This window comes from Narcine bancroftii, chromosome 6, assembly GCF_036971445.1.
Source record: "Narcine bancroftii isolate sNarBan1 chromosome 6, sNarBan1.hap1, whole genome shotgun sequence".
Taxonomy (NCBI): Eukaryota; Metazoa; Chordata; class Chondrichthyes; order Torpediniformes; family Narcinidae; genus Narcine; species Narcine bancroftii.
In genome coordinates this window covers 138,352,307-138,377,815 of record NC_091474.1, presented here as the reverse complement: position 1 = coordinate 138,377,815, position 25,509 = coordinate 138,352,307, and the positions used below count along the sequence as shown (strand labels likewise).

The 25,509-nt window shown below is 38.7% G+C and overlaps 1 long non-coding RNA gene across 1 annotated transcript in view; it reads right to left on the bottom strand.

Annotated features, from left to right (window-relative positions):
* Positions 1-25,509, bottom strand: part of LOC138737605 (uncharacterized) — a 256,588-nt gene that overhangs the window by 90,493 nt on the left and 140,586 nt on the right. Inside the window, exon 2 of the long non-coding RNA XR_011341057.1 lies at positions 23,685-23,797. This is a non-coding gene — a long non-coding RNA (uncharacterized lncRNA). The remainder of the gene's footprint in view (positions 1-23,684; positions 23,798-25,509) is intronic.

Below are 25,509 nucleotides of genomic sequence, written 5' to 3'. Positions count from 1 at the left end.
ACTGGAGCTTCCTGACCCCCTCTTCCGTGCACACAACCCCTCCTAGCTTAGTGTCATCTGCAAATTTGGAGATATTACATCCAATCCCCTCATCCAGATCATTAATGTAAATTGTGAACAGCTGGGGTCCCAGTACAGATCCCTGTGGCACCCCACTGGTCACCGCCTGCCACTCAGAAAACGAGCCATTTATCCCAACTCTCTGTCTTCTACCTGCCAGCCAGTTCTCAATCCACATCAATACTTTGCCCCCAATCCCATGAGCCTTGATTTTGGAAGCCAGTCGTTTATGCGGGACCTTATCGAAGGCCTTTTGGAAGTCCAGGTACACCACATCCACTGGCTCTCCCCCATCTATTTTACCTGTCACCATCTCAAAGAATTCCAATAGATTTGTCAAGCACAATTTATCTTCTGTAAATCCATGTTGACTCCGTCCGATCCCTTCTCTGCTAGTCATATGCTCCGCTATTACATCCTTAATAATGGATTCCATCATTTTGCCCACTACTGATGTAAGGCTCACAGGCCGATAATTCCCCGCTTTTTCTCTATCCCCCTTTTTAAATAGTGGGGTAACATTAGCTACCCTCCAATCCATGGGTACTGATCCTGAGTCTATCGAGTTCTGGAAAATAATTTTAAAGCATCTGCTATCTGAATGGCCACTTCCTTGAGTACCCTAGGATGTAGATTATCAGGCCCTTGGGATTTATCTGCCTTCAATCCCATCAATTTTCCCCAAGACCATGTCCTTAGAGATACTGATTTCTTTCAGTTCCTCCCTTGCATTAGTCTCTATGTTTCCCAACATCCTTGGGAGGTTATTTGTATCCTCTCTTGTAAAAACAGAACTAAAGTAAGAATTTAATTGGTCTGCCATTTCCTTATTCCCCATTATATATTCCCCTGATTCCGACTGCAAAGGACCTACTCTGGATTTCACCAATCTTTTCCTCTTGGCATATTTATAAAAGCTTTTGCAGTCGGTTTTTTATATTTGCCGCAAGCTTACTTTTGTAATTTATTTTTGCTCTCTTGATTAATCCCTTTGTCCTCCTTTGGTGCATCTTGAACTGCTCCCAGTCTTTGGTTGTGGTACTTTTCTCGGCCAATTGATATGCTCTCTCTTTGGACCTAATGCTGTCTCTAATTTCCCTTGTTATCCACGGTTGAGTCACCTTTCTTGGTTTATTCTTATGCCAAACCGGTATAAACGATTTTTGCAATTTCTCCATTAGATCTGTGAATGCTTTCCATTGTCTATCCACAGTCAACTCCCCCATAAACACCACCCAATCAATCTTACTCAACTCCCGTCTCATACCATCATAATTCCCTTTATTTAAATTCAGGACCTTAGTCTCGGTTTTAATTTCATCACTCTCCATGTCGAGTGAGAATTCGATCATATTGTGATCGCTCCTACCCAAAGGGCCTCGTACAACAAGATTGTTGATTAGCCCCTTATCATTGCATAATACCCAATCTAAAATAGCCTGCTCCCGAGTTGGTTCCTCGACATATTGGTCTAGATAACCGTCCCGTAAACATCCAAGGAATTCCTCCTCCTCAGTATTTTTACTAATTTGGCTAGTCCAATCTATATGCAAATTAAAGTCTCCCATGATGACAGCTGTTCCCTTATTGCACGCTTTTATAATTTCTCTTTCAATGCCTTCCCTCACCTCTACACTACTATTTGGAGGCCTATATACCACCCCCACTAACGTTTTCCACCCCTTGCTCTTCCTCAGTTCTACCCATATTGATTCCACATCTTCCGAGTTGATATCCTTTCTGTCAATCATGTCGGTCGCTTCTCTCACCATCAATACTACCCCATCCCCTTTTCTTTCTTGCCAATCCCTCCTAAATATCATATACCCCGGGATGTTAAGTTCCCAGGCTTGCCCACCCTGCAGCCATGTTTCTGTAATCCCAATCAAATCATATTTATCTCAATTTCCACAGCTAATTCATCTACCTTGTTCCGAATGCTTCTTGCATTAAGATATAAAGCCTTCAGATTTGATTTTTTCACCCTCCTTGCTCTTTCTGATTTTTTACTTTCGCTGCCTAACCTAACTTTTCCTGTTTTATCTTTTCTGTCCTTTGCCCTATCATACAGGTTCCCACCCCCCTGCCAAATTAGTTTAAACCGCACCCGACGGCTGTACCAAACCTAGCTGCCAATATATTGACCCCTTTTGGGTTTAGGTGTAACCCATCCTTCTTGTAGAGGTCATGCCTTCCCCAAAAGAGATCACAATGATCCAAGAAGCCAAAACCCTGTCCTTTACACCAGCCCCTCAGCCATACATTCATTTTCTTAACCTTCTATTTTTGTCCTCAGTTGCACTTGGCACAGGTAGCAAACCAGAGATCACCACCCTGGCTGTCCTATTTCTTAGTTTCTATCCTAGCTCTCTGTAATCCTTTTTCAGTACTTCCTCCTTTTTATCTATGTCATTGGTACCCATATGTACCAAGACATCAGGCTGTTCGCCTTCCCCTTTTAGAATACCCTGGACCCGATTTGAGATATCCCGCACCCTTGCACCAGGGAGGCAGCACACCATGCGGGCATACCTATCTGGCTCACAGAATCTCCTGTCTGTATTTCTGACAATGGAGTCCCCAATGACTACTGCATTCTTCTTTACCTTTTGGTCCACCATGCCAGGCTCAGTGCCAGCGACCTGGTCACTGCTGCCAGCTTCTGTCAGGTCATCTCCCTCAACAGCATCCAACAAAATATACCTGTTACTGAGAGGTAAAGTTTAACAAATCTTCACATGGCATGTTTCATTCGATTTTCAAAAGGAGGTTCTTCAACAGTCATGGACCCCAACCTGCATGTATCAACATACCACAATCTACAGTGCTGGGATATCCCATCAACACCCCTTCCTGAAATGAAAGGAGACAAGCACCTATATAGATTTTCTACTAACTATGGCATAGTTTATTGTTGTGTTGGGAAAATATCAGGTTTCATGGGTTCACAGAGAGATGAGTCTGAACACAAGAGTCACAATCACAGCTAACTTTATTGAACACATGGGAGATGAACAGGGGAACATGTCAAATATTTACTCTACAACTAAATAACTACATAGATATTCACTTCAGAGCCAGAACCAATGGCCTCCTATTTTCTACATCAAGGGTGGGCAACTTCTAAAAAAAAACTCACATTCCACCTTAAGTATTCCTTATGCCATCAGTGATCTGTGATTAGTAGGGGGCTGCTTAAGGTGGTATGTGGGTGGAAATAAAAATGTTTGAAAGCCACTGTTTTAATCATACCTAATTGACTTGTTTTGTGCACGGTTTCATAACTCCAAAGGAAATGAGCCAGTGACAATTTTTCTCAAGCAAAATATTTCCATAACAATTGGGTCTAGAGCAGTGGTTCTCAATATTCCCTTCCCATTCACATTCTTCTTTGGCTTGGCTTCGTGGACGAAGATTTATGGAGGGGTTAAAAAGTCCACGTCAGCTGCAGGCTCGTTTGTGGCTGACAAGTCCGATGCGGGACAGGCAGACACGGTTGCAGCGGCTGCAGGGGAAAATTGGTTGGTTGGGGTTGGGTGTTGGGTTTTTCCTCCTTTGCCTTTTGTCAGTGAGGTGGGCTTACATAATCCCTTACCAATCACAGAGCACTTATGACAAAGGGAATACTTCAGGTCAAATGTGAGTTTTAAAAGAGATTGCCCACACTGGTTCTACATGGTACAAGACTAAATCTATAATGGTGTAAATAGCCACAATGGGCACAAAAGGCTCCGATACTGATGACTGCTTACACATGTACACACTTCAAAGACAGGGACTTTCAAACACACTCCCAATTCCCTGCACCAATGGGGGGTGTGCCTCTCTGCTAGAACTGATCTATGGCAGTACTACAGCTCAACTTAGGAGAGCGAGTACAAGAGAAAAAAAAATGTGGCATGCACCAATCTTTAAACTGTTCTAAGCTGGATGTCTGGCCAAATGATGACACCAATACATTTAAATTAACCAATGGTAAGGTGTGTACTAATAGGTGGCCGGAGTCCATCCTTGATTGGCAGGTGATGCAACTTCTGAACAGATTTCAGACAGGGAGGTCACATGATCCTCCACCATTTTCCAGACAGGGAGACCATGTGTTCCTCCACAATCTATATGTAACATGTTTCACAGAATCACAGAAACATTCAGCACAGATCATTTGCCCATCTTATCCATGCCAACTGTGATGTTTGTGTGAAGTAATCCAATTGGACTGCATTAAAGTCATTGACATATCCAATAGAGAAGCAGGCCCTTTGGGCCAACACTTTCGTGCCTTACTGAACTAGTCCCGTTTGGCTGGATTTGGTGCATATTCCTCCAACCCTTTTCTATCCATGTTTAACTGTCTTTTAAATGTAATCCTTTCTCTCCTTGTACCAGGGTAACTGAATATTTAACTATCCATCATAATTTAAGGTATACCTTTGCAAGTACTTTTTTTTTTTTAAAAAAAAATAATCTGTTTAGCTGCAGCAAGCAAGGAAAGTGGTCATAGATACATATATGACAAAAAAAAACCTTCATGATCATATCATTACTTGTTCCAGCTTGCTCCTTCTGTGTTAGGAACTTATCTCTCAGATCCCCTTCAAGTCTTTGCCCTCTCACCATAATCCTATTTCCTTTAGTTTTAGAAATGATTTTATCCAGGGTAAGAGAGCCTATCAATGCCATCCATGCTTTTATAAATCTCTATGAGGTCATTCCTTATCCTCCTTCACTTATCCAGTCTCTCCTTATCATTTAAGCCCTTCGGTTTCAGCAATATCTTGTGACTCAACCCCAAACATCCTGTTACCTACAACTTCAGTTCTCTATTCCATTCCCACGCCGACCAATCCGTCAGCAATATCCCATACTGTTGCAAAGAGGCCAAGGCAATCTCCAGGAACATCATCTTCCATCTGGGCCCACTGATCTGTGATACTAGCTCAGATGAAATCCATAGACTTGAATGAATATGCAACAGGTGTCACTAACTTCATCAAGGTCTGTGTGGATGAGTGTGTGTCCACATGCACATACCGGGTGTTCTCCAACCAGAAGCCCTGGATGAATCAGAGGATTCGCAACCTAATGAGGGCAAGATCAAAAGTGTTTAAGGCCGGGGATCTAGATTTCCACAAGAAAACCAGTTATGACATGTGAAAGGTCATCACTGAGGCAAAGAAGCAATTCTAGAGGAAGCTAGAGAGATATGGCAAGGAATGCAGGGCATTGTAGCCTACAAAGGCAAGGGGAAACATCATAGGTGGCTGTGATGTTTTATTACCCGAAAAGCTGAATGCTTATGCCTGCATGGAGAAGAACCAAATAGTGCCTACTAGAATCCCTCCAAAAGCTTAAGGCCCTGTGATATCTGTCTCTCAGGATGATGGTAGAACAGCATTCAAGAGGGAGAACCTTCACAAGGAGTCAAGCCCTGATGGCGCACCTGGCAGGCTACTGAAAACCTATGACAACAAACAAGTCAGAGTGTTCATGGACATTTTCAACCTCTCATGGTTGCAGTCAGTGGTTCCCACCTGCTTCAAAAGGGCATCAATCATTCCAGTACCCAAGAAAAGCAGAGTGAGGTGCCTCAACGACTACCACCCCCCCCCCCCCCCCACCGTAGCACTAACTTCTACTGCAATGAAATGCTTTAGAGGCTGGTCATGGCGAGAATTAACACATACCCAAGGAAAGATCTGGACCCACTTCAATTCACCCATTATCTCAATCGCTCCACAGCTGATGTAATATCACTGGCTCTCCACTCATCTCAGGATCACCTCGAAAACAGCAATTCATATATACGGCTGCTGTTCATCAACTACAGCTCAGGCTTCAATAACATTATTCCCTCAGTGCACATCAAGGAGCTACATACTCTTGGCCTCTGTAACCCCCTCTGCAATTGGATCCTTGACTTTCTCATCAGAAGACTGCAGTCAGTACAAATTGGAAACAACATCTCCTCCTCGCTGATTATTGCAGAATGCGTGCTTAGCCCACTGCTCTACTCATTATACACCCTCGACTGTGTGGCCAGGCACAATTCCAATGGAATCTACAAGTTTGCCGATGACACCACAGTGGTCGGCAGAATCACAAAGAGTAATGAGGAAGCGTACAGGAGGGAGATAGATCAGTGTCACACCAACAACCTTGCTCTCAACATTAGCAAAACCGAGGAGATGATCGTGGACTTCAGGAGGAAGTCAGTGGAACATGACCCAGTCCTCATCGAGGGCTCAGTAGTGGAGAGGGTCAAGAACCTAGAATTCATGGGTGTCAACATCTCCAAGGATCTGTCCTGGACCCTCCACGTTTCTGCAATCATAAAGATGGCTTGCCAGCGGCTATACTTTGTGAGGTGTTTGAGGAGATTTGGTATGTCACCAAAGACTCTTAAAAAAAACTTCTCCAAGTGTACTGTGGAGAGCATTTTGGCTGGTTACATCACTGTTTGATATGGAGACGCCAAATCTCAGGACAAGGAAAAACTCCATAGGGTTGTTAACTCAGCCTATGACATCATAGGCACCAGACTTCATTCCTTTGAGGATATCTGCATGAGGCGGTGTCTTAAAAACAAAAAAGCAGCCTCTATTCTCAAAGATCGCCATTACCGAGACCATGCCCTCTTTACTCTGCTACTATCGGTACAAAGATACAGGACCCTAAAGACAAGCACACAGCAGCACAGGGACAGCTTCTTCCCCACTGCCATCAGATTCCTGAAAAATCAATGAACCAAAGACACTGCCTTACTTTTTGTGCACTATTATTTTTTTTTATATATATATTATTGTTGTAAGATGGTTCATAATATGAATATTTCCACAATGACGCTCCCGCAAAATACCAAATTTACTGACAAATTCTGAATCTGAGCTTGTTTGTTGGCTTTTCCCTTTAAGGATTTTCCTCTCTTGCAATAGACAACATCCCCAGCTTGACCTGCCAGTCATGTCTTCCTGCTCTGCATTTTACTACTCTTAGTTTTTTTAGCCTGTGCGCTCAGTCTCTAACTCCCACCCTGAGCAGATAACCTTGTGAATATCCCCATGGTCACCCCAGTTTTAGCACATCAGAGACCTCCACCTTCCCCAACAGCTTAATGAGTTGATTGTCAGAGAAATACAGCAGAAAAACAGGTTATTTGACCCACCAGGTCCATCCTGAGCACCAACCACCAATTTACATTGATTCTACATTAATTTCATGCTTTAATTCTCCCACAATTCTCCCCTCATCAATTTATCTCAGATTCCAAGACTCACTACCACACAAGGAGAAATCTACAAACCTGTTCATCTTCAGGTTGTGGAAAGAAACAGGGGTATCTTCAGGACACTCACCTCGTCACAAAGAAAATGTGCAAACTCCACATGAACAGCACCCAGATTTCCATCACCATGAGGCAGCACAATGGGCAGAAGGAAGGAATTTACAGTCTGAGGTGAAAATCAATGGGTCAAATGCAAACACAGAAATGGGACGAGGACAAGTCACTCGTTGGAGGGGTAATTGGGAAATCAAGTGAAGGCTGATGGGTTGGGAGTACTGACCATTGAGAAACCTCCCCTTCATCACCAAAGAAGAATCGCTGAATTGAGAGAGATTAATAGTGCATGCCAATGGGTGGTGACATTGAGGACGGTTTTTGATTGTTCACTAGAAATCAGGTCATGAGCAGTTAGTTGAGAGATTGTAGTCTTAAGTACCATGGCATAGCTGCTGTAGGGTTAAGACAGTGGGTTTATGGTGAAGGAATGCAAGTAGATAAATTTAAGAGGACCTGCCAATGGTCATCTCAACACCATGATCATGCAAATCAATTTGTGTATTGATAACAGCATGTACTGTTAATGCCCCATCTGGTGGTAGCAATTCAAAGTAAAGACAGGAGTGGCGTTCAAATTGATTTCCATACATTTTATGGCCCATTTTCCCTTTTGACTTTTGTCAGTAAAGGGTCCTGGCCCGAAACAGGGACTGACCATTTCTCTCCATAGATGCTGCCTGACCTCATGAGTCCTTCCAGCTGTTCAATTTGCTCAAGACAAATATATTTATAATTTCAATCTGAAAATTTGGGACATCTAAACTTGTCATTAAAAACCTTGATTTAAGTATTAACAGAAATGTTAACATTAAAATACAATTTTTAAAAATCCATTCTGATTATTGAATAGCAATCTAAATTCCACTAACTAATGTTCTGGTATAGTTATGTTGAAATCAACCAGTGTTTTTATGCCAAGCTTTGAAATAAAAACTACGTGTGTGCTACCGCTTTAATTTGAAATGCAATTGAACATTTTCTGTTGAATTCACATTTAATTAGAATGATGTACAGATTTTGGAAAAGGTGATGTATTTCTGTGGAATAATCACATGTTCAACATACTCAGCAATTCATAAGTGATTTGGAGATAAATATTCTCATGAAATTGGAAAAGTCCACCAATCATTTGCTGTACATTTCATTCCAGTCATATGTTACACTGAAGCCCATTTCCATTCAATTGCACCATATTCCAAATGAAGAAAGCACAACATTTGAATGGGCGAGTATGTCAAGATGTTTATAAATCCCATGAACAAGGTAGCAACATTGTGTCCATTTCATCTGTGCTAAATTCAAGAGCACACAAACTTCATTTCAAAGCCTTGCTCTGTATCACCTTGTTCTTTCCTCAGTCTTAAATATTTATTCAATATAATTTGTTAATGCTGCAGTGGTTTCTGCCTCAGCGACTGTTGTGGATTATTACATGCTCTAACAGTCTTTTGTAAATTTCTTCCAACCTTATTCATCAGTACTAATTTTAAATAACAGACTCATCTCCAGTTACTATGTTTTATTATTTGAAAGGTTAAGTTGGCAAAGTCTGTGAGAAAGAAAGACTTGCTTTCACATAGCATCTTCCACGATCTTGGGAACCCCTCTTACTGAACGGTCACTATTACAATTTAGGAATAACAGCCGACTCAATTTTTATATTGATGTCACATTTTGCCAGTGTTGGGAGGGGAGAATTAAAATTGTCAGGGTCTGATAAATTAACCAACTTCAGGGGCTGCCAACTGTTTGGTTAATAGTTATTTTGAATTATCACTTATCTCCTCGGTACATCTCACTTCTACCATCATTTGATTTAAAAAAAAACTATGCCAAACATTATCCAGCTCCTCTTTATTCTCTCGCCCTCTGCAACTCTCGATCCCGGATTTATGCACCCAGTGCCCTCAGAGCACGAAAATAGTTATCATACTAATGCGGGCAAAGAGCAACAGTTGGAACACAAACTATCAGCATCACTGAAAGCAATTGCTCATTTTAAACGTAGCTGTCTTGAGTGGAGCTGCAGCATGTTTTTAAAAGGAGATACGAAATTGAGCTGTGATAAATATAATAATGAATGTTGCATCCTCACCCGAGCCTACTCTAACATAATTAATTGCTTATCTGCATGGCTGCTGTCAAGACAGAACCTTCAAGCTGGGAGGTCCTTTAAAGGCTGCCTCTCTGGCAAGCAGGAACAAGAAAAAAGACTGACAAATTAAACATCAAAGCCCTAATGGAATCAATCTACCAATGGAGAATTATAAAAGGAACTTGCCTGTCCTCAAGACATTAGACTCTATAAAAACTGTTAATACTCACTTTATGTCAATGAGGTGATGAGCACAGTACTTCTTTTATTTTGTATTAATATCCAAACATAACTGCACTGATCCAATTAGGTGAGTTCAGCCATAAACAGATTATGTATATTCAATATATTGTGAATGAAAGTAACCGCTCTTCCATTTATATTTGGCCTTGGGGCCACAAACATGGTGTCAGACAATGTCAGAGACAAATGCAGAAAATATAAATAGTACCAATAAGAAATGAGGAGCTGTTGTTATATTCAAGGCACTCCATTGAATTAGCAGCTACAGGGTAGTCAGAATCACAGCCATAAAACACCCATCAAGTCCGTCAAGTACTCTTTACACCAGCCATTCTCAACCATTATTTTTTGGCTATGGACCACTTAGAACTCTGCTCAAAGCTTATGAACCCTCATCCCTGTGAAGCAGTTGTTTAGTTGGTTTCTTCCATACTTCTCTTCTACCACCTCCATTAAAAAAAGTGAAAAATATTTTCTAACTTCACTCAGTACCTCCCGCAGTTGGGGGGGGGGGTGGTGGATGATGGTAAGACCCCCATTGACAATGGCTGTTGTATAGTAATTCTATCCTAATACATGGCCAACCACTTCAATTCCCCAACCCACTGCCATACTGACATAGCCTTATGTAATGAGAGATCCATTCAAGTGTCTGATAACAGCAGGAAAATAACAGACCTTGAATTTAGAGGTTCATGCTATCAACCTCATTTATATTCTGGCAAATCATCATCTGTCTCGTATCTTATTATCCCTTCATTTAGATATACAGCACAGTAATAGGTCCTTTCCGCCTGACTCACTAAGTTCATCCAGCATCTCATTGTTAACTCAAGACTATAGCATTTGCAGTATCTTACATCACAAGATAGTGATGGAGTTCAGTGGCAACATGAATTTTTTAAGATTCCCCAGCATCTGCACTGAGAAATTGTCATTTGGATCCTATGCTAGGGCAGATCTGGGAAAGATTTGCAAATCTTGATTTCAATGGGGACTGTAGGATTGCAGAGATAAAAATGCAAGGCAGAAAATAAGTGACTAACCTTCTAAGTATTCTGGTTTTGAACAATATTAATTTGTTTTAAATGTTTCAAGTGTTTAGAATGTTTCAATTCTTTAAAATTACTTCATTATCGATAGTTAAGGGTTATGGGGATAAGGCTGGAAAGGGGTACTGATGGTAGTGATCAGCCATGATCTGTAAAATGGTGGTGCTGGGTCGACAGGCCGAAGGGCCTACTCCAGCTCCTATTGTCTATTGTCAGTGTTTCACATCTTTCACAGCTGGCAAAGCTGAGATAGAGCGTTTAAGAGCAATGATCCTTTAGTTAACCGTTGGGAGATCCTACTGGGCCACTCTGCTAATATCTGATCTGTGCTGGATAGATCAGTCTTCCACAACCTGGACAATGTGTGAACAACTGTAGGTGATGAGCAAAGTGACCCCACATTCAATGAGATCTGACAAGTCCAGGCACAAGTTATGATAAAAGCCTGCAATTAGGTACAAAGGGTAAGAAACTCAGCTAATGGAAGATGCTGTTGATTATTATCCATCATTTAACCCCTCATCATGCTCATTGTTCTAACAAACATTTAACACGCAAGCTTTTGCTGTTAGTAAAATAAATATGTGCACTTCATAGAGAGATGCATATATCTCTTGTGGAAATACTGCATTGTTGCTGGATCAAAGCTGAAACAAAGGAACAAGTTCTCAGTTCCATTCACCTCCCAATGTGTTGTATCATTTAAAAAAACAATTTATTCCTCAATCCAGGAAATAATAGAACAGAGCCCAAACATTTGTGCAATTATGATTTTTGGAGCATTGAGCTCTCAGCCATTCTCAACCTTTTTCCCCAGCAATGACACCCACCCCTCCCCTAGAGTACTCAGCTCAAAGTTTATGGGCCCCATTCCTTGAGAAGCAGTTAGGTCTTGGTTCCTTCTGTACTTCTTTCCTACGAACTACATAAAAAAACATTATGTTGTGAGATGAGAAGGGAAAAAAGAGCTTTTAATTAAATGTGCTACTGCTCCCCAGGGGTGAAGGGAGCCTTGAGAATGAGGGTTCAACATATTCATGGTAAATACTTAGAAATACACATCTCCAGAGGAGTAATTTAAAAAAAAGTATTTAAAATTAATCACCCAACAAGGAGTCACAAACAATATTGATGAACACAAAATGGGCATCAAAAACCCAAGACAATCTAGACTTGAAGATTTGGCCCATCATGACCATGACATTTAGATTACAGCAAAATCCCAATGGTGAGATCAGGGAACAATCCATACTGACTGTTCTGGTCACATTTCTCAATCAATACTTGTGTATCAAGAGACATGCTCCAATGTGGTGAAAGAATGTTTTGGGTGCCTGAGATAACTATACTCAAAAATTTTAGATGATCCATGCTAATAACATGCATCATTCCCCATGTCCAGTAACTTATCAACAGTAGACAGAATTGAAAAGGACTAGAATGGGGAAGATAATAAATGGAAATGATGAGAGTGGTATCCAAAACTAGAAAGGGTAGTACATAGAAATTGAAAGAATGGTTCAGGGAAATGGAGAGGACGACACAGGACTTTGACCAAGGAAAATGGGTCACATGGAAATAAATGGGGGAAAAGAGCTGATGACAGATGATATAGATGCAAAGAGGCAAAGTCTCCCTCAATACAATATTTTTTTTAAATGGACAGGACACTGAACAAGGAGAGCAAAAAATACATGCAAGTAGAGAGGATGGCATATGGGGGGTGGTGAGGAGAGAGTGTGGTGGAACTGGAATGGACCCAAAGTGAAATTGATAAATCAAGGTATGAGAACTAAGGATGGGTAGAAGCAAGGAAGAGGAGTACTTGGATTGCTCAACACCAAATTGATAGGAAAACTGGAACAATACAATAAATGGGAAGGGAAGATATTCAAAAGGAAACATACTATGTAAATCTTGAGAAGTAGAATTTTTGAACTGGTAGCTGGGAAGACTGGTTGCCAAGAAGGTGAAAAATATAATTGGCACAAAGATCCTAAAATAAATGGTACTCTAAACTTTACAACAAAAATTAATGAGATTCAATGAACTGTGATCTGGCTGGCAGCCAAGTAAAGTTAGGATAACAAATCTCCAATCAACTCAAAAGGAACTTAGGAAAGGAAAGAAATTTAAAAAAAAGCAATAGGGTAAAATGTCCAATATGAAAGAAATCCACTTCAAAGTTAAAACCATATCCAGAATGTTCTGTTTCAATTGTTCATTCTGCATCTTCAGCGACATAACACACCTCGATACAAGGTTCAAAAATAGTGTAAAAAGAAAAAAACTGCAAATATAATTTAGGATCAGGCATTGTGAAATTAAATTAAGGAAATTTGACTAACGCAACTGCTAACTCTGTATTAACCACAAGATGTCACATGATTTATGCAAACATACAGATTTTTATTTATATCACCTTGAACAAATTTATGTTTTATTTGGGGGGGGGGGGAAAACATGGATAATGTTAAGTTCATGCTTTCTGTCCATCTTGGAATTACAGTCATGGAATACAACTCATACAAAGTTTAAAGGACAAATTGGATAGTAATTTCAGAACTGTTTCTATACATTATAACAAGACCCAAATCAAAAGATTTATATTGGTTTGTAACAGCCCTTGTCCTCGAAAATAAAACAGAAAAAAAACCCAGAAACACTAAAGATTCATTAGTTTTGCACTCTTCATCTTGAAGAAAGCCATGAACTCAAGTACCCTCTTCACTAATACACATTTACCAAACACTGCCTTTACTGATCAACTCTGGACGTCATTTTGTTTTGTGTGAGCATTGTTTGTTAATTAGATATACAGCACAGTAACAGGGTCTTCTAGCCCATGAGCCCTCACTGTCTGAATGCACTCTTGATGAATTAACCTAACCCTGTACGTCTTTGAAACGTGGGGAAACCAGAGTAGGAGGAAACCCATGTGGGCATATGGGACTGTATAAATTCCTTATAGACAGTAGCAGATATGAACCTGGGTTGCATCCCACATCTCCAAAACCCTTCACCACCATCTGTGAATGATCCAATCTCAGCCCAACTCAGCAATCTAAAGATCTTTCCCGAACTCTTCTGCCTCTCTTTCCACGTGAGCCAAACTTGGACACAACTCCCAATCAACCTTATGGCCACTTGAATTTCTACAAGTGCATTACTTTCTTACTTTCTGCAGATACTAAATACGAGTTGTTTTGTTGTACATGACAATGCAAATATTATTGTAACGTGAGAACTAAAATTAAATTGTGTATATTTGATATGATTTATAAGAATTACTTGCTACAAAATTTCTAAGAGTAATGTAAACCATTGATTATGTTCTTGCTCATTGGGATACTGTTAATGGGAGTATGCTAGCATTAAGGACTATTTTCTGAATTTAAAAATACAGTCATGTTTCATATCATGTTCCTCTCTGGAAAGTGGCCAACTATGTCATTAATAAGAGAGGGAGAATGTCAGAGGTCAGGCTAATGACACATCATGGAGCAAAGATTCAAGCCATGAAATGAAGAGCCGGTCACCATACTGAAGGAAGATATCACTGTTTCCCCATGCACAAAATGTATTTATCCATTTTTCAAAAGGGGAAGATTATTGAAGATGTAGCACAACTAGTCAATGAGTGAAAAATATGATTAGGAATCATGCTTCCAACTTCAAGAAACCAGCAAGTCTCATAACATGGAAGGAGAACAAAATGAAAAGCAGACAAGTCCTGTAATGAATGAATGAAACGACTATGCTCATTGCTAACTTCTACTGGGATATGGACTTTGACTACTCATTATAAGGGGCTATTAATATTAATGCAAGTAGATGTTTCAGACTATTGCTACCTTTTTTAACTACCAGGAGAAACACAGCCAAAACAGTAACCACATATCCTAGATTTGAACACATTTCATGAAGTGATCAAAATACTTACCTCCTCTATTTGGTGCACTGAGAAATTCATTCAAGAACTTATTTTACAATTTGTTATGGAGAGTAATTGGGCCTTTGTATCTCTAGATTTGGATGTCACATCTATATCTGGGTACAATGTCACATCTGACATTTCAAATTGTTTAGTTACTCCTCAGTTCATTTGCAATCTTTTGCTCATACGTTTTCTATTTGGGCATAACTTCTGGAATCTCTCAGTGCATTGTTTCACTTCAATGCAAATCTGGCATTTGGAGTAAAATAATGTTTGGACTGATAAATGGCAGCATTTCAAGAGATGTCCAAAATAGATATTTGCTGTAATTTAATGACATTTTTTTCTATTCACTCTAAAATATTAAATTCAATTCTGCAAACAAAAAATGTCCAATTTTTCTTTGAACTTTGCCTCACATACTTAAGTACTAAAATGCTTTTATTTGAAAAGCATATCCACAATATAACTATGTATGTGGCAGAGTTATGAAGAAGGAATGCCAAATCTGTATTTGTCTTTTAGATATCAGTGCTCATCACTGTCCAAATAAAAAGCCAGCAATGAATGTTAGCATCAGACATTGATTTTGATCATTTTAGACTGGAGCCAGTCATTTCTGGATATTCCTTAATTTATGCACTTCATTTACCCTGCCTTTCTTGTATTGACTTGCAAAACCCACAAAGCATCCTTGCCCAAGGCAACTGATACATTCATAGAAGACTTCCTATTACACAGGCAGCTTGCAGTGGAATGAACCCTCATGGGCTAATGATCTCTGGGGATGAATAGTTCATCATCTATATCATTTTGCATCCCAATCATCTTTTTTTTCCCCCCCCAAGTCCTGTTATTTTTTTTTCAAAGCACAATTTTTCAACATGCACATTGATAGATTTCTAATGAAAAATGAGAAGCAATTAAAACTGGGAACTTACTGCAATAATCATAATTTTCCATTTGAGTCCTCCGTGTACTTGAAGGACAAGCACTTGGAGAATTAGAGAAATGTGCAGCAGTATTCAATGACATTCAAGTTAAGTCTGTAAAACATCCAAATGATTTACAATAATGCAGGCACAACCTTGTGATACGACAAGCAAGTTTTACAGAAGCATGCCTCCACAAACCTCGACGTTCGCTTTGGCTATCTGAATCAGTCCAGCCTCTTATAAATGACTTTATTTGACTGCATTTTAAGTTAAGATTAAATTGAAGTGGCCAGCTCTGGTTGAATTGAATGGGTCAAGAACCAGGGGACAAAATAGAGCTGAATGGCAGAAGAACCAATAAAAGTGACCCCAAGTAAAATAATTTTAACTGTGAATGGTTTGTGTCTGGCATTCAAAAAGAAACTAGCCAAGTTTTCAGCAGGAAAATGTTCTGGAATACAAGAACAGCAGTGCATCAAGCAGGAAAAATGGCTGGGCGGCCCACGTTTGCCCAACGTAACAGCAAAAGGTTATGTTGGGAAATTATGGGGCACTTAACCATCTTCCCTGCTGTAACGGTTTTGTGTTTCTAGATTTTTTTACCCAGGTTCTTCTCCATTTCCACAACCAGTGACAGCAATATTTAAAATGCATTTAGTCAGGTACATCAATATACAGATAATGGAGTGATATGGATCATCTACAAGCAAATAAGATTTGTTTAATTTGGCATCATGGTTGGAATAGACATAGTGAACCATAGGGTTTGTTCCTGTACAACTCTGCCAACTGTCAACTCTGACAGTCTCCTCACTAAAGCCAGGATCATCCAATCCTCCTTATTGCTGATGGAATGCAAGTGATGCACTGATATCATTGTCCATTAATTAAGAAAAAAGGTTTTTTTTTAAGAAGACACTGCACTGGAGACAAGGCCTATTTACATATTATCTATTTGTTTTGCTGAAATTCTGGTATGAAAAAGCTATTCTGCCAAAGCCTTGTCGTTACAATGTCAGGTAGAAGATGAGCTTTCAAGTCTTCTGGATTAAATACCAACTATGCAACCTGAAAAACCACTTATTTGAATCCACAGAAGGAATTTACTTTTTAGTCAAGTTTGATTCTCTTTCAAGTATCTGAAAGGTTCATTCTTGATTAAAATAAACTACATTTTGATTTTTTTTTTAAATATCCTGTCTAGCTTTTGGGAAGGACCATAGCATAGCAATGGAAAACTGAGAATATTTTTCATTGCACCTTTGTATTTGCAATCTAATTTGATTCTCCATCACGCTAATTGTTTGGGTTCCTCAAACATTGTTGAGATTGGAGAAAATTTGTGGCAAAGCAAATACAGGTCTAGTTCTGTTTAAGAAGATATATATCCATTTGAAAGGCTTTCTCAAACGTAATTGTACAAACCATAAAGCCTTTTGGTCCATGCTCTATTTTAAATTCTATCCCTGATCTCCCAGAAATATATAGGAAACAATTTATAAACAATAGCTGACAGTGGCAAGCATTGTAAAAGCAAAATATATTTTTGAAGTTGTTGGAATCAGAGATTCAATAAACATCATGTGTCACACAGCCTGCAAGGTTTGTGCCTATAAATTTAATTACATTAAGTTTTAATTGCATAATTGTTTGCCTTCACAGCTGTGAAATTGAAAATCATTTATCCTGGGGTAAATTGTAAACCACCTTAAATTATACATACAGAAAAATCTGACGAGGTACCTTTTGTCATGAGGCTCCCTAGAAAGCATAATGCCTATTTGATTTTTGGGTCAAACATGACATTATTCCTTGTGAACCATTGCCAAGTAAGTCTGACCACATTGACCTGGGACATCCTTCTCCACACCAGCCAATCTGTCCATAGTCCATAGAAGAAAAGCAGGCAACAGTTCTCAGAAAAAGCCTGGATGATGCATTTTGATGAAGTAGGATGCTGAACAACACAGTCACTATTCCTTAATATTAATGCTATTCAGAGCACCTTATTATGTGTACTTAAATTATTCAATTGGAGTATTATGAGGGTCATCACTAGTCAGAGGCTGCAGAAAATATATATTTTGAAAATTGTGTTTGTAATCTCGATATCTGTTGTGGAAGCTTGTATGCGAGTTGTTGATAATAAAGGATAGTCCTGGACATTGTACTGAACAATTCAAATGTACAAACAGTGCAAAAATCAAACACGAACACCAAGTTACTGAAGGATTACTATTAATCTTCGTTTCATAGATCAACATCAATGTCTATTCCACAATAGTCAGTGAAGAAAGATTAATAATAAACAGGAAATAGGATTTTCTCTTACATTCTACTGAAATAAAGGGTAGACTGCAAATTTACCAGGAAAAAAATTGATCATGAATCTAAATTTCTCACATGTTCAATCTCAGGTGCATGCCCTCCAAATCCAAATCAAAACACGTCATGCAATTTAAGGCATTCTACATGGAACAAAACTGCAAGATCAAGAAGGTGAAAATCCTCTGACAAAATTCAGGCACCACAAACCCAGCAAAACAGAGCAACAGAGAATTACTAAAGATTGACAAATGATTGTAAGCCTCTTTACTTCATGAACATTTTGAAATAATAAAAATATTTTTTATATGCATTCATTTCATATATTCTATTTTCTATGCACTGTTTAGATGGTTGGCATTTATACTCTTTGTATTCAATGTTATTGCCCATTCCTAAAGGGCTTAATGGATATTTATTGCACTTGATCATCTGTTAAATTCAATATAAAAATCATTTCTGATTAATGCAAATTTAAATCGAATGAAATTTAGATAACTTCTAAAATTATATGTCCCCAAATATTATTGCACCCAGCTCCATGTTGCTAGTCTTCCTACCATTAAGATTCTATGAAATTATTATGCACAGGCACGTTCCAAACTTTTGGAGATTACTCTCACCAAGGAAACCCATACAATGGTATCCAGAAATTAAAATGACCAAAATAAATTATTTGATCAAATAGCATAAAAGATCAATGGCAGACCCCATTATAAGCAGTGACATTTCAATCCATTCTGCATCAGGAGAGAAAAAAAACAAGGACATACTCTTTGCTCATCCAGAAATAATTTTCAGCTTTAGAATTTGTGATGGCTTTTAATAACTACAGTATTTGCACAATGCCACACAAGAACTGAAAAGTATTGTTCAAATAACTGTAATTATTCCAACAAATCATAATAAATGAACACCAATAAAAAAGAATAAGCACTTACCCAACAAAGAAGGTAGGAAGTAATGATATAAAAGCAGGAAGCACTTAGGAACTGCTTGTACAATTTGGTTACATCTTTATGTAGTTAGCATGGTGCATGCAATGAGGTACAGATTTAACTGTAGTAAAGCCATTTTCCTTTTTCTAACAGCAGTACAAATAAAATTACAAAATGAGCAAAGGATGCAAACTCAAATCATTTTCACCCAAGCCTCAAATACCAAAACCAGCAATACAATCATTAACATAATGCAACACTTTGAAGAGGTTTCAAGTACATATAATATGGATCCACAGGTATAAATAATGGAAATTTGGGAAGCATAAATAAGAATGAAAATATGAGAATAAAGAACACAATATAGCTTTAATTTACTCTGTTGAACAAAGTGCAATTCTTAAATTTGATGATAAATAGAAAACTCTTTCCTCCCTCCCCCCTCCCCACAGTTTATCCATATCTAGTCAACGCAAGTCACAAAGTTGGATGTATGTTATTTACAAAGGATACTATTGTTTAATATGACATTGAACCTCACCAACTCTATCCTTCAATGCTGGTTGACATTCAACCACTGGTTCATAGCATGTTCAAAAGTAGATAAAACTCATTTGCTATATTGTATCATGCACAAAATTTACACGCCTCCACCCATTATCCAAACATGATCACTGTCAGATGGGGCCATTATATTTTACATTATGAACATTACCTAACCTTTCAGCTTACACAAGCAAACAATTATGATTGTGTTCAAATTTGATCTGTATAAAAAGGACACTGATTATCAATGGCTCCTGCAGCCAGAAAACATGGGAAGAGAAATCTGAAATTGATTGCTCACATTAAAATGGTTTCCCAAATATGACAAATGACTTAAACTGAATGGAATATTAGCACAATGGCTGGCTGACATTCTGGATCCAATTGAGAAAAATCAAAAATAATTTGTTTTCTATATTTAAGAAAACTAAAACCATAAATCAATGGACAACAGTAGCAAGTAGCAAATACTCAACAGCAATTCCAAACTCATTTCACCGTGGGTTCAGAAAACAGCTATTTTGGGAGCTTTGTACAAGGTGTTATGAATGTATTATCAGAATAGTTGAAAATCATACAAATGATCAATCTTTGGTTAAGCTGCATTTGGAGTATTGTGTGCAATTCTGGTCACCCCATGACAAAGAAGTCAAGGTGATGGAAAGAGTTCAGAAGAGATTTACCAGGTGACCTGGATTAGAGGGGCATGAGCTACAAGGACAAATTTGAGTTGTTTTCTCTGCAGCGTCATAGGCTAAGAGACCTGGTAGAAATTTATACAATGCGAGGCCCAAATAGGGTACATTTTCAGAATTTTTCCCCCAGGAGTCAAAATATATAGGAGTACATATATTTAAAGTGAGGGGAGAAAGTTTAAGGAAATGTCTGGTGCAAGTTGGGTTTTTTTTTTTAAGTGATAGATATCTGGAACAAGGTTAGTGGTGGAAGCAGGTACAAGCAGTGTTTATGATGCTTCAAGATGAGTGGTTTTCAAACATTTTCTTCTCACTCACATACCACCTAAGTAATCTCAATGCCATAGGGGCTCTGATTAGTAAGGGATACTTTAGGAGGTACGTGGGTGGGAAGAGAAGGTTGAGAATTACTGCTCTAGACCCAAATGTTACTGAAATATTTTGCTTGAGAAACATTGTTATTGGCCCATTTCCTTTGGAGCTATGAAACCATGCACATAATGAGTCAATTAGGTACGATAAAAACAGTGGTTTTCAAACTTATTCATTCCACTCACATACCACCTTACTAACCACTGTTCTAGAAATACACAAGAAATAGGAGCAAGGCCATATGGCCAGTCAGGCCTGCTCCGCTATCTCAACCTACCTGCCTTTTTCCCATATCCTTTAATCCCCTATTACGCAAAAATCAATCCAATCTTGTCTGAAATATTTACTGAGGTAGCCCCCCACCCCCCCCCCCCACAACTCCTTCTATGGGTAGTAAATTCCACAGATTCACCCACCAGTTCCTCCTCATCTCCATCTGACTACCCTGGATCTTAAGACTACTGTATGTTCCCTAGTTCTAGTCTCCCCCACTAATGGGGCAACTTACCTACCTCTATCTTATCTATGCTTTTCATAATTTTATATGCTTCTATCAGATCCTCTAGCATTCTTCTAAATTCCAGCAAGTCTAGACCCAGACAACTCAATCTCTCCTCATAGGCTACCACCCTCATCTCTGGAATTAACCTGGTGAACCTCCTCTGCACCGCCTCCAAAGCTAGTACATCCTTCCTCACGCAAGGAGACCAGAACTGGTCGCGGTACTCCAGATGTGGCCTCACCAGTACCTTGCACAGTTGCAGCACAACGTCTCTGCTCTTAAATTCAATCCCTCTAGCAATGAAGGCCACCATTCCATTCAAGTGCTCCCAAGTCATTCTGCACAGCAGCATGCTGCAATCATTTGCTATTGAAATAATAATCTGATCTTCTATTTTTCCTTTTAAAATGGATAACCTCACATTTAGCAACATGGTGCTCCATCTGCTATTCTCTTTCCCACTCACTTCACCTGTCCATACCTCTCTGCTGACTCTCCACATCTTCTGCACAATTGGTTTTTCCATTCATCAGCAAACTTAGAGACACTATACTCTGTCTCCTCTTCCAGATCATTAATGTATATCATGAACAGTTGTGAGTCTAGCATTTACCCATGCACACCTCCCTCACCACTGATGGCCAACCAGAAAAACACTCCTGCATCCTAACTCTGGTTTCTATTGGTTAATTAATTCTCTATCCATGTGAATTCATCACCCCAACTCCATGCATATTATCTTATGTACAAGACTTTTATTCAACACATTATTGAACACCTTCTACAAATTCAAGAATATCCGTCTGCTCCCTTCTATTTATCATGCTTATTATATCCTGAAAGAACTCCAGTAAGTTCGTCAAACAGGACTTGCCTTTTCTGAATCCATGCTGAATATGCCTGATGGATCCATTTCACTCTAGTCGACTTGCTATTTCTTCTTTAATGATAGCTTCAAGCATTTTCCCAACCCCAGATATTAAACTAACTGGCCTATAGTTCCCTGTCTTTTGCCTACTTCATTTTAAATAGTGGTGTGACATTCACCAGCTTTTAATCCACCAGGACCTGCCTCGAGTATAGAGAATTTTGGTAAATTATCACCAAAAACGCCTCTACTATAACTTCTGCACATGAATACATACAACTATGAATACATAAACACACAAATATACAGAAAATAGAGAGATTTACAACACATGCAAGCAGTGTTTTAATTTAATTTAGGCACAGAAATCATGGGCTGATGACCTGTTTCTGTGCTGGGCATGTTCTGTACAGGTTACCGAGGGTTACAAATTAATTAACAATGTTATTAGTTTAAAAATGAACCCATGGACATTAAAACCAGTCTTACTATTTACAAAATGGGTGGAAAACATTTAATCTGAATAACCAACTGAAAGATAATGCACTGTGTTAATTGAATTCCACTCTCATTATGTGGTGAATAGGCAGAGATGTTTTTAATTATATGGAGATGCATGTCTAGAAAATTTAACTATTCATTTGCTGTTCTTAAGAGTATAAACGTCCAATGTATTTTGAGTTTTGGATTCTGCCTAGGTCTCCAGAGCAAATGCTTTCTTGTTGAATGGAGCTTTATACATTTATTAGTTTTCAGTCTCCAGTGCCTTCAGTCACAAGTGTAATGATTGTTTTTTTTTTCATCATTTGGATTTTAAAAAATATACTGGAATTATTTTACTAGGTTGCCAACTGATTGGATGTTATCCAATGGACAATTCACTTGTATTTTGGCAAGAAATACAGTTTCATTTTGGCTCTGATTATGAAGTGACTGCCAATTCTCTTGGGAGGTAGGTGCCTAGTTTGGAAGATAATGTGTCAAATTTAAGATTTAATGGAAACATAATGTTGTCATGTCAAGGAACAGTTACTGGAGTTCGCCATTCATTAAATCCTTTTGTGCCATTTCACTATGAGACAATTAGCAAATTATCAAGAAAATGTTAAGTCAATCCTAGCCACAAATAAAACAAGCTTAAATACAACTGAATACTGAACCCATCAATCACAAAGATGGATATTGTAAAATTTTGTCATCTAGAGAGTTTAACTAAAAGCGAAGCATGTGGAATTGCCAAAGTTGAAACAATAAGCAACAAAAACATTCCATAGAAATTTTAACTAGAAACTCAGTGAAAGCAAAAATCTGAATTGGTATTAACTTGCACTCACAGGAAATTAATGCACAAAGAAGCCCAACATAAATGTCAAGAAGCATTTTAAATTATAACATCTTAAATTATCAAGATGAATTACTTTGCATTTTAATTGAGCACGTATCAGATTTTTTTCAATATCATTAATCCCTTTAACAGCCACAAAAACAAATTTAAATTAAACAGAAAAAAACAAGCAATACAGTTGTTTCACTATGACAGATATCAATAAATAATCAATCACATTACAATCTAACTCTTCTAAATAATTCCAAAAGTTCGAATTGAAGAAACTTGCGCTGGTGTAACAAGAACCATCACATGAAAATGAAAATCTTTCATTATCCAAAACATCACAATCTTTAAGTAGCATCCAGCTGCTCACAACACAGTCAAAAGAATAATGCAACAATGTGCAAAATCCATTTACACCTCTGCGGTTAAAGTTGTCTGACTTACCGCAACTTCTAGTTCACTCAGATCCATGTGCAATCTGGATAAATGTCATCAACGGCATGTGGAGAGAGTTATGGGTTGTCCAGGAATCTGGAGGGACTTCTCAGCTGGGAGAACTGCAAACAGACAAGGCAACAATGAGGTACTTACAAAGCTTAGTGGAGAGCACAGTCAGTTTAAAAAAAAAACAACGAATAGCACAGGATCTATGTGTACATCAGCATCCTTCCAAAATGCTGAGTTTATTCTCTAATAAGGTATATTTCAAAGGGATTTCTGTTATCAAAATCTGTGAATTTGATACTTGAGTGCGAGTGAAGACTGCTTTAGCAGTGAGCAGTGCTGTAAGCATACACAAGCTTAAATGATCTGTACAACATTTAACACATTATTTATAGTTGAAAATCACAGAAGCAATGCTGTTAGTACCAAAAGTGATCAATGCCAAGAAAATGAATTCATATGTTTTTTTGTGCATTGATTGGAGTAAAAAAAAAAACACAATGCCAGAGAAACTCAATATTGAACAAGTTTTGGGTGTTGTAGAAATTAATTTCTACAAAAATCAAAGCTTCCCAAAAACACTTAGGAAGAACATCAGACTCAGAAAAGGGATCTATGTTATTCCCATTGAAAATAGCATGAAAAGTTCCAACTGTGAACAGCAGGACTCTTAAAAGCACTGTTATGCCGAGGAATCTGGAAGTCCATGCTCCTTGAAAGTGGCCATACAAGTAGATAGGTTGATAAATAAGGCAGATGTCTTGCTTGTCTTGAATACAAGAGTAAGAGGTTATGCTGGATAGGCTACACTTGGAGCATAGTGTGCATTTTTGGCTGTCCTATTACAGGAATGATGTGGAGGCTTTGGAAGTGGTACAGAAAAGGTTTACCAGCATGTTGCCTGGATTAAAGGGTGTGATTCGTGGGAAGATTGGGACATACTTGGGTGGTTTTCTCTGAAGCATCAAAGACTGAGGGCAGATTATAAAGTGAGAAGTGTGGAAGTTCAATCATTCCCCACCCTCAACAAGGTAAAATTGTGACATTTCAAAGGACATGCATGCATGGTGAGGGACTTTAAAATAGAAGTGCAGGGAAAGTATTTTATACAGAGGCTGGTAGGTGACTTCCGGAGGTGTGTTTTAGTTTAATTTAGAACATATTGTATATCATGGGCTGATGAGCACGTTCAGTCAATGACATTCTGATCACAAGGAAGAGTCAATGGGATGCTGGGCTTCATTAACAGGGGAATTGAGTTCAGGAGAAGAGAGGTCATGTTGCAACTCTACAAATCTCTGGTGAGACCACACTTAAGAGTGTGGTGTTCAGTTCTGGTTATCTAAGCATAGGATGGATGTGGAAGCTATGGAGAGGGTGCAGAGAGATTTACCAGGATGTTGCATGGATTGGGAAACAAGTCTTATGAGGCAAGGATAGCAGGGATAGGATTTTTCTCTTTGGAATGTAGAAGGAGAAGAGGAGACTTGATAGAGGTCTACAAGATTAAGAGAGGATTAGGTAGGGTGGACAGCCAGAACATTTCCCAGGTCAGGATAAGGAAACACCAGAAGACACATGTACAAAGTTAAGGGAGGGAAGTTGTTTAGGGGAGACTTCAGGGGTTAGGTTTATAAAAAAATATATAAACACAGTTATGGGAGCCTGGAATGCCTTGCCAGGAATGGTGGAGGAGGCTGAAACACTGGGGGCATTTCAGAGACACTTAGACAGACACATGGATGAAGGAAAATAGAGGGTTATGGAGTATGGAATATTTTTTTTTAAATGAAGGAATATATGGGATCAACACAACATCAAGGGC